We start from the raw sequence: 10415 nt of genomic DNA, 5'->3' as shown, positions 1-10415 counted from the left end.
ATCTATACACTGTACTAAATTGACAATAAATCCATATTTCTACAGTAAAAATACATAAAACTTTGTTCACTTATACTTCAAAACCTGCTGAACATGAAAATAAAGTCAGATCTTTGTCAACTATTAAGGTTTATTTTTTATAATAAAATACGTTGTGCACAAACAGCTTTCTAAGCAAAAATAACGTCGTAAGTCAGTAATTAAATTATTTAAACAACCGTAATTGAATTATTTTGCAAGAAAACAAAAAAATAAACAGGAAATTATAACAGATTAGCAGAAAATAAATATTTCCTATTTTGGCTGCTTTTCTTCCAACAGTCTCACACATGTTTGGAGACTCTGGTCTCATCACGCAAATGTCTCTTCAAATCTTACTTTAATGTCACCATATCAGAGTATTTTTGAGAATATATCAGTAATAGTGTCATAGAACCTTCCGCATATGACTTCTCTCCCACTACTGTAACACCTTCACAAAAACGCAAGTGTTTTAAGGTTGCGGCTAGATCGCGGCTCACTTGACCGCAGTGTGGGGGACCATGCCGCCTATTCTGGATCTTTTTTTTTAATCACAATTTTTTAGCCACAATACAATCCCCTCAAGCCCCCTACCTTGTGCAGGAACCAAACACCACCATGTCTTCTCCTTTGAATTTGACTGACAGGTCCACCAGCACGGTTGTGTAGATGCAGCCATGAGCGAAGCCCCTCTCCCACGACGACTTCCTGACTATCTGTTCAAAAAAAGGGAAATTTAAATAAATAAATAAATAATGTGGGGAGTAAAAAGGTTTTGAATAAAACCAGAGGATGAACTGAATCAGGTTTTCTAACATGCTGCTGTAAACCTGCAGAACAGTTTCCAAACTTCAAATAAAGGGTTTATTTAGCTATAAACATCAATGATAATTTATAATAACAAACAAAAGAAAACACTTCTTGTACGTGATTCTGAAGCGGGCAGGATAAGCAAATCCGAACCAAACCCCGTCCACTCCCCAAAACCGACTCTTTACGTCATTGAACGCTGCGCGTGCTTTGGCAACACTTGTCGGGTAGTCAGGAAACACTGAGGTGCTGACTCCGTCCACACTGATGCGTTGTCTAGTCTGAGCGAGTCTCAGAATGTTTTCACAGTCTTGGAAGTAGTGAACGCGGGCTATGATCGTGTTTGACCGGCGTCCCTCTGTAGATCCAGGCGGGGAGAGACGGTGAGCTCTGTCCAGGAGCGGCGCGTCTTTCAGATCAAAGGCCCGCTGCAGAAGCGCGGACACAGACTCGGTGTTGCATTCAAGGGTCTTCGGTATTTCGACATAAGGATCTTATGTTGTTTGTCCGCGACCTCGCCTCCAAGTCCTCGCATTTATTCTGAAGTTGGTCCATGACCCCCGTGAGCCGCTTCACCTCCTTCTTGAGTGAAACAACATCATCTGTACACGTTGACAAACTTACTTTCACATTCTTCACCGTAGATTTCATGGCGGAGAGTTCAGAGGCGATCGTCAACCTGTATTCTTTGAGCTCCGCTCTAGCTGCAACAATATCCGCTCGAATCACCGCCATCTCACTTTCCAACATTGCGCAAACTTCTGTTTGAATAATTTCAGCTAAATCCTTGCGCACCGAAGATAGCAGTTCCATCATGTATTTTAGGTTTTCTTTTGATAAGGATCAAAATATATAGTGCTTGAATAACAGTGACATCAATACACTGTACTAAATTGACAATAAATCAATGTTTCTACAGTAAAAATACATAACTTATTTCACTTATACTTCAAAACCTGTTGAACATGAAATAAAGTCAGATCTTTGTCAACTATTGAGTTTTTTTTATAAGAATTAAAATATATTGTGCATGATTAACAGGGACATCAATACACTGTACTAAATTGACAATAAATCCATATTTCTACAGTAAAAATGCATGAAACTTTGTTCACTTATACTTCAAAACCTGCTGAACATGAAAATAAAGTCAGATCTTTGTCAACTAATAAGGTTTATTTTTTATAATAAAAAAGGGTTGTGCACAAACAGCTTTCTAAGCAAAAATAACGCCATAAGTCAGTAATTAAATTATTTAAACAACCGTAATTGAATTATTTTGTAAGAAAACAAAAAAATAAACAGGAAATTATAGCAGATTAGCAGAAAATAAATATTTCCTATTTCGGCTGCTTTTCTTCCAACAGTCTCACACATGTTTGGAGACTCTGGTCTCATCACGCAAATGTCTCTTCAAATCTTACTTTAATGTCACCATATCAGAGTATTTTTGAGAATATATCAGTAATAGTGTCGTAGATCCTTCCGCGTATGACTTCTCTCCCACTACTGTAGCACCTTCACAAAAACGCAAGTGTTTTAAGGTTGCGGCTAGATCGCGGCTCACTTGACCGCAGTGTGGGGGACCATGCCGCCTAGCCTGGATCTTTTTTTTTAATCACAATTTTTTAGCCACAATACAATCCCCTCAAGCCCCCTACCTTGTGCAGGAACCAAACACCACCATGTCTTCTCCTTTGAATTTGACTGACAGGTCCACCAGCACGGTTGTGTAGATGCAGCCATGAGCGAAGCCCCTCTCCCACGACGACTTCCTGACTATCTGTTCAAAAAAAGGGAAATTTAAATAAATAAATAAATAATGTGGGGAGTAAAAAAGTTTTGAATAAAACCAGAGGATGAACTGAATCAGGTTTTCTAACATGCTGCTGTAAACCTGCAGAACAGTTTCCAAACTTCAAATAAAGGGTTTATTTAGCTATAAACATCAATAATAATTTATAATAACAAACAAAAGAAAACACTTCTTGTACGTGATTCTGAAGCGGGCAGGATAAGCAAATCCGAACCGAACCCCGTCCACTCCCCAAAACCGACTCTTGACGTCATTGAACGCTGCGCGTGCTTTGGCAACACTTGTCGGGTAGTCAGGAAACACTGAGGTGCTGACTCCGTCCACACTGATGCGTTGTCTAGTCTGAGCGAGTCTCAGAATGTTTTCACAGTCTTGGAAGTAGTGAACGCGGGCTATGATCGTGTTTGACCGGCGTCCCTCTGTAGATCCAGGCGGGGAGAGACGGTGAGCTCTGTTCAGGAGCGGCGCGTCTTTCAGATCAAAGGCCCGCTGCAGAAGCGCGGACACAGACTCGGTGTTGCATTCAAGGGTTTCCGGTATTTCGACATAAGGATCTTATGTTGTTTGTCCGCGACCTCGCCTCCAAGTCCTCGCATTTATTCTGAAGTTGGTCCATGACCCCCGTGAGCCGCTTCACCTCCTTCTTGAGTGAAACAACATCATCTGTACACGTTGACAAACTTACTTTCACATTCTTCACCGTAGATTTCATGGCGGAGAGTTCAGAGGCGATCGTCAACCTGTATTCTTTGAGCTCCGCTCTAGCTGCAACAATATCCGCTCGAATCACCGCCATCTCACTTTCCAACATTGCGCAAACTTCTGTTTGAATAATTTCAGCTAAATCCTTGCGCACCGAAGATAGCAGTTCCATCATGTATTTTAGGTTTTCTTTTGATAAGGATCAAAATATATAGTGCTTGAATAACAGTGACATCAATACACTGTACTAAATTGACAATAAATCAATGTTTCTACAGTAAAAATACATAACTTATTTCACTTATACTTCAAAACCTGTTGAACATGAAATAAAGTCAGATCTTTGTCAACTATTGAGTTTTTTTTATAAGAATTAAAATATATTGTGCATGATTAACAGGGACATCAATACACTGTACTAAATTGACAATAAATCCATATTTCTACAGTAAAAATGCATGAAACTTTGTTCACTTATACTTCAAAACCTGCTGAACATGAAAATAAAGTCAGATCTTTGTCAACTAATAAGGTTTATTTTTTATAATAAAAAAGGGTTGTGCACAAACAGCTTTCTAAGCAAAAATAACGCCATAAGTCAGTAATTAAATTATTTAAACAACCGTAATTGAATTATTTTGTAAGAAAACAAAAAAATAAACAGGAAATTATAACAGATTAGCTGAAAATAAATATTTCCTATTTCGGCTGCTTTTCTTCCAACAGTCTCACACATGTTTGGAGACTCTGGTCTCATCACGCAAATGTCTCTTCAAATCTTACTTTAATGTCACCATATCAGAGTATTTTTGAGAATATATCAGTAATAGTGTCGTAGATCCTTCCGCGTATGACTTCTCTCCCACTACTGTAACACCTTCACAAAAACGCAAGTGTTTTAAGGTTGCGGCTAGATCGCGGCTCACTTGACCGCAGTGTGGGGGACCATGCCGCCTAGCCTGGATCTTTTTTTTTAATCACAATTTTTTAGCCACAATACAATCCCCTCAAGCCCCCTACCTTGTGCAGGAACCAAACACCACCATGTCTTCTCCTTTGAATTTGACTGACAGGTCCACCAGCACGGTTGTGTAGATGCAGCCATGAGCGAAGCCCCTCTCCCACGACGACTTCCTGACTATCTGTTCAAAAAAAGGGAAATTTAAATAAATAAATAAATAATGTGGGGAGTAAAAAAGTTTTGAATAAAACCAGAGGATGAACTGAATCAGGTTTTCTAACATGCTGCTGTAAACCTGCAGAACAGTTTCCAAACTTCAAATAAAGGGTTTATTTAGCTATAAACATCAATAATAATTTATAATAACAAACAAAAGAAAACACTTCTTGTACGTGATTCTGAAGCGGGCAGGATAAGCAAATCCGAACCGAACCCCGTCCACTCCCCAAAACCGACTCTTGACGTCATTGAACGCTGCGCGTGCTTTGGCAACACTTGTCGGGTAGTCAGGAAACACTGAGGTGCTGACTCCGTCCACACCGATGCGTTGTCTAGTCCGAGCGAGTCTCAGAATGTTTTCACAGTCTTGGAAGTAGTGAACGCAGGCTATGATCGTGTTTGACCGGCGTCCCTCTGTAGATCCAGGCGGGGAGAGACGGTGAGCTCTGTCCAGGAGCGGCGCGTCTTTCAGATCAAAGGCCCGCTGCAGAAGCGCGGACACAGACTCGGTGTTGCATTCAAGGGTCTCCGGTATTTCGACATAAGGATCTTATGTTGTTTGTCCGCGACCTCGCCTCCAAGTCCTCGCATTTATTCTGAAGTTGGTCCATGACCCCCGTTAGCCGCTTCACCTCCTTCTTGAGTGAAACAACATCATCTGTCCACGTTGACAAACTTTCTTCCACATCCTTCACCGTAGATTTCATGGCGGAGAGTTCAGAGGCGATCGTCAACCTGTATTCTTTGAGCTCCGCTCTAGCTGCAACAATATCCGCTCGAATCACCGCCATCTCACTTTCCAACATTGCGCAAACTTCTGTTTGAATAATTTCAGCTAAATCCTTGCGCACCGAAGATAGCAGTTCCATCATGTATTTTAGGTTTTCTTTTGATAAGGATTAAAATATATAGTGCTTCAATAACAGTGACATCAATACACTGTACTAAATTGACAATAAATCAATGTTTCTACAGTAAAAATACATAACTTATTTCACTTATACTTCAAAACCTGTTGAACATGAAAATAAAGTCAGATCTTTGTCAACTATTGAGTTTTTTTTATAAGAATTAAAATATATTGTGCATGATTAACAGGGACATCAATACACTGTACTAAATTGACAATAAATCCATATTTCTACAGTAAAAATACATGAAACGTTGTTCACTTATTCTTCAAAACCTGCTGAACATGAAAATAAAGTCAGATCTTTGTCAACTAATAAGGTTTATTTTTTATAATAAAAAAGGTTGTGCACAAACAGCTTTCTAAGCAAAAATAACGCCATAAGTCAGTAATTAAATTATTTAAACAACCATAATTGAATTATTTTGTAAGAAAACAAAAAAATAAACAGGAAATTATAACAGATTAGCAGAAAATAAATATTTCCTATTTCGGCTGCTTTTCTTCCAAAAGTCTCACACATGTTTGGAGACTCTGGTCTCATCACGCAAATGTCTCTTCAAATCTTACCTTAATGTCACCATATCAGAGTATTTTTGAGAATATATCAGTAATAGTGTCGTAGATCCTTCCGCGTATGACTTCTCTCCCACTACTGTAACACCTTCACAAAAACGCAAGTGTTTTAAGGTTGCGGCTAGATCGCAGCTCACTTGACCGCAGTGTGTGGGACCATGCCGCCTAGCCTGGATCTTTTTTTTTTATCACAATTTTTTAGCCACAATACAAGCCCCTCAAGCCCCCTACCTTGTGCAGGAACCAAACACCACCATGTCTTCTCCTTTGAATTTGACTGACAGGTCCACCAGCACGGTTGTGTAGATGCAGCCATGAGCGAAGCCCCTCTCCCACGACGACTTCCTGACTATCTGTTCAAAAAAAGGGAAATTTAAATAAATAAATAAATAATGTTGGGAGTAAAAAAGTTTTGAATAAAACCAGAGGATGAACTGAATCAGGTTTTCTAACATGCTGCTGTAAACCTGCAGAACAGTTTCCAAACTTCAAATAAAGGGTTTATTTAGCTATAAACATCAATAATAATTTATAAAAACAAACATAAGAAAACACTTATTTGAAGTTGTTTTAAAAAGTTAGGTTTAAAGTGAAATCTTATCTGAAAATGATGTTTTCTTTACAATATTATTTTCAGTGAACTGTCCTTAGTAGCCATAGATGTTTTAGCATTTTAGCATAAGACATTTTAATGAGGTAGTGCCACCATTTGCGCTATATTAAATGTAATATTTAAATGTGTCAACATAATTTAATATTTAGGTAACACCTCACTATATGAACACAACTTTAAGAAATATAACTTACTTGAGGCTGTGTATTTCTTTCGTCGTTTTTTTTGCACCATTTTCTCTGAATCTTTCTGCTGAAGATGCGGCAAGACCCGCCCTTCTTCCCTCGGGTAGCTCCCTATGATTGGTGGAGAAGTCCAGCCAATGACAGCAGAAGGATTCAAGCCGCTGGTCTCTGAATGGCTACCCTCGTGGGCAGGGTGTGCGAGGAGTTGTGAGCAAGCTTCTATAGGGCAATGAATGTATAATTAATTACTTGTTTATTCGCTGATTTAGAAGCATTATTTTGCTATGTTTTCCGACATTTAGACAATATTTCTCACATTTATGAAATATAAAATCTAAATGTCAAATTTAAATGTAAATGTTAAATACATATCTAAATGTTAAATCTAAATCTTAAATCTAAATATAAATATAAATATAAATTTAAATCTATATTTAAATGTTAAATCTATATCTAAATGTTAAATCTAAATGTTAAATCTAAATCTAAAAACAAGTAAAATGTTTAACTTAGACAAGGCCTTTTTAATTTATTGTTGATTGCATTTAAGTTTATGTTACATTTTAGTATTATTATTATTTTTGTTTTATTTAATTTTTATTTTAGTGCAAAAAAACATTTAACAACCAAGCATTTAGTCACACTTTAATTGTTTATTGGACAGGCTGGAAACGCACACACAGTGTTTTTAAAAGTAACAGAATCTCTACTACATTTGCATTTGCGTTTGTTTGTAAACGTATATACACAACGAGAGTTTGTCACATTAGGCTGCTACCGATGCGCGAGACACAGATTCGTTCAGTGAACGAGGATTCACATCCCGTTATTCGCGACACACAGATTCGTTCAATGAACGAGGATTCACATCCGGGGATTCGCGAGACACGGATTCCTTCAGTGAACGAGGATTCATGTTCAGCTGTGAACACACCTCAAGATCCTCTCTATTTGCTGAATTTCTCATGAATGTCTGTGTACTGCTCCTTATCCGTGAACGCACCGGGCGTCCTTTTTTTTTTTTTTGCATTGTCCCTGAAGTGCATTGAATGTTAACCTCGGGTCTGAATCCTTTAAGTTAGTAACGGATTGTTTGGCTGCGTTCAGGAAGTAGGTGATATTGCAGTCTGGGCTCCATAAGCACTGAGTTAGTGATTTAGTGAACGAACGAACTGAAAGAATATTTTGAACGAATCCTTTTAATGAACTGATTCTAGTTATTCAGTACAGTCAAAAGAACTGCCGATCCCATCACTAATACAAACTGCATCACCCCAGGTAAGTCATATTTGTGTTTTCTTTGGTACTTTTCACTTAATGTAAAACACTAGCTTGCGTAAGCTAGTGCTAGCCACCATAGCGCATATTACATCAAAATTTGCATTGCATGCTAAATATAAGTTATTTAAAGCCATTTATTAGGTTGTTTGCAGTTATGTTTATGTCATGCTTTTTCATTGATCTTACCAGAACTGTAATAACTTTTAGTAAAGTGTAGTTTATGTTGATGAAATAGAAAATGTTTTCATAACTGTGAATTATTTTGAATCCATCTTCATTCTGATGGAATAATCACAACCTCTTTTTTTAATTGATATGTATATTTTGTCAAAGGGTATGTCAACACAAGTGGTGCCCCATCTTGCCCATTCTGTGCCATCACAACGTCCACAACTACCATCGGTAAGTTGTTAGACATAATTTAGGACTCCAGTTCCACCTCTTTCCATTTTGTGAGTGACGTTGAAGATAAATATCCTCTACCTGATTAAGACAAATATTGTCCAAATTGTTATCAATTAATTGTTTTTTGTTATTTTGTTATTTGTTTATTTGACAATAAAATAACTTAACTTGACTTGATATTGAAATGTCTGATTCAAGTGACTGAAAGTTCAGTGAGACAACGGAGAAGAGGTGAGTAAAGTTTAATATATGTAACATTAATGTCATAATGCTTTTAGGGTGTGACTAGATGTTGAGGATAATTCAACCATATGAAGACTATCAAGGCCACTATTTATAATAATATTAATTTAGGCCATATTGTGATAAGGTCATTCTACTAAAAACACCCACATAAGGGCCAATAGGGGGTAAAAAAAAGTTTTTTCTACACCAGGCCTGGCCAACCCGCGGCTCCCGAGCCGCATGCGGCTCTTTGCCTGGTTTCATGCGGCTCTAACGTTCTAGTGTTGTGTGGTTCTCGAACGATTTGTTGGAACGAACGATCTTTTGAGTGAACGTACTGAACTTCATTCCTTTCTCAGTTCAGTTGAACTCAGCTGCGACCGTGCCGGTGGGAGGGATTCTATAATAGACTTTGCTACAGAACATTTAGTTTTTATGTTGGCACTAGGTGCCAAAGTACAGTCAAAAGAACTGTCGATCCCATCACTCTAATGTTCATATCGAGGTTTGGGTTTGTGTTTTCTAAATGTGTGTGTTCGCTTCACTTGAGTTCAATACATGCGCGTTGGATGAAAATACCGCAAAGTTTCTCAGTAGGGAAAAGATCTTTTGAGTAAACAATTTGTGTCAAGTTCGCTTTCAAAATGGCAGGGAAAAAATTCACAGCCAAATGAAAATATATATATATATATATATATCAATTTGCATCTGAAATAAAAAAGAGAAACACTTATTCAAAGCTGTTTTCAAAAGTTATGTTTAACCTTAAATATTGTCTCAAACTGATGTTCTCAGACTGAGAGAATGACATTTTCTAAGATTCTGCTGGAGCTCTGAATAACAGTTTTCAAACATCAAATAAATGGTTTATATAGATATATATATCAATTTGCATCTGAAATAAACAAGAGAAACACTTATTCGAAGCTGTTTTCAAAAGTTATGTTTAACCTGAAATATTGTCTCAATTTGATGTTCTCAGACTGAGAGAATGACGTTTTCCAAGATTCTGCTGGAGCTCTGAATAGCAGTTTTCAAACATCAAATAAAGGGTTTATATAGCTATATATATCATTTTCCATCTGAAATAAACAAGAGAAACACTTATTCGAAGCTGTTTTCAAAAGTTATGGTTAACCTGAAATATTGTCTCAAACTGATGTTCTCAGACTGAGAGAATGACGTTTTCTAAGATTCTGCTGGAGCTCTGAATAGCAGTTTTCAAACATCAAATAAAGGGTTTATATAGCTATATATATCAATTTGCATCTGAAATAAACAAGAGAAACACTTATTCGAAGCTGTTTTCAAAGGATATGTTTAAGTGAGACCTTCTCTAAATGTGATGTATTCAGACTGAGATGTATTTGATGTCCAATCCCGCCACCTTGTGGTTCTTTTTTTATCAACATTTCTCTTTTTTTTTCCACAATGCAATTCCCCCAAGCACCCTACCTGGTGCACAAACCAAACACCACCATGTCTTCTCCTTTGAATTTGATTGACAGGTCCACCAGAACGGTCTTGTAGATACAGCATTGCGTTGTCTAGTCCGAGCGAGTCTCAGAATGTTTTCACAGTCTTGGAAGTAGTGAACGCGGGCTAAGATGCTGCTGGAGCTCTGAATAACAGTTTTCAAACATCAAATAAAGGGTTTATATAGCTATATATATCAATTTGCATCTGAAATA

The sequence above is a fragment of the Callionymus lyra genome, unplaced genomic scaffold (assembly GCF_982586985.1).
Source record: "Callionymus lyra unplaced genomic scaffold, fCalLyr1.hap1.1 HAP1_SCAFFOLD_44, whole genome shotgun sequence".
NCBI classification, from domain to species: domain Eukaryota; kingdom Metazoa; phylum Chordata; class Actinopteri; order Syngnathiformes; family Callionymidae; genus Callionymus; species Callionymus lyra.
The sequence above is the reverse complement of the archived record's forward strand: the minus strand, read 5'-3'. Positions refer to the sequence as shown.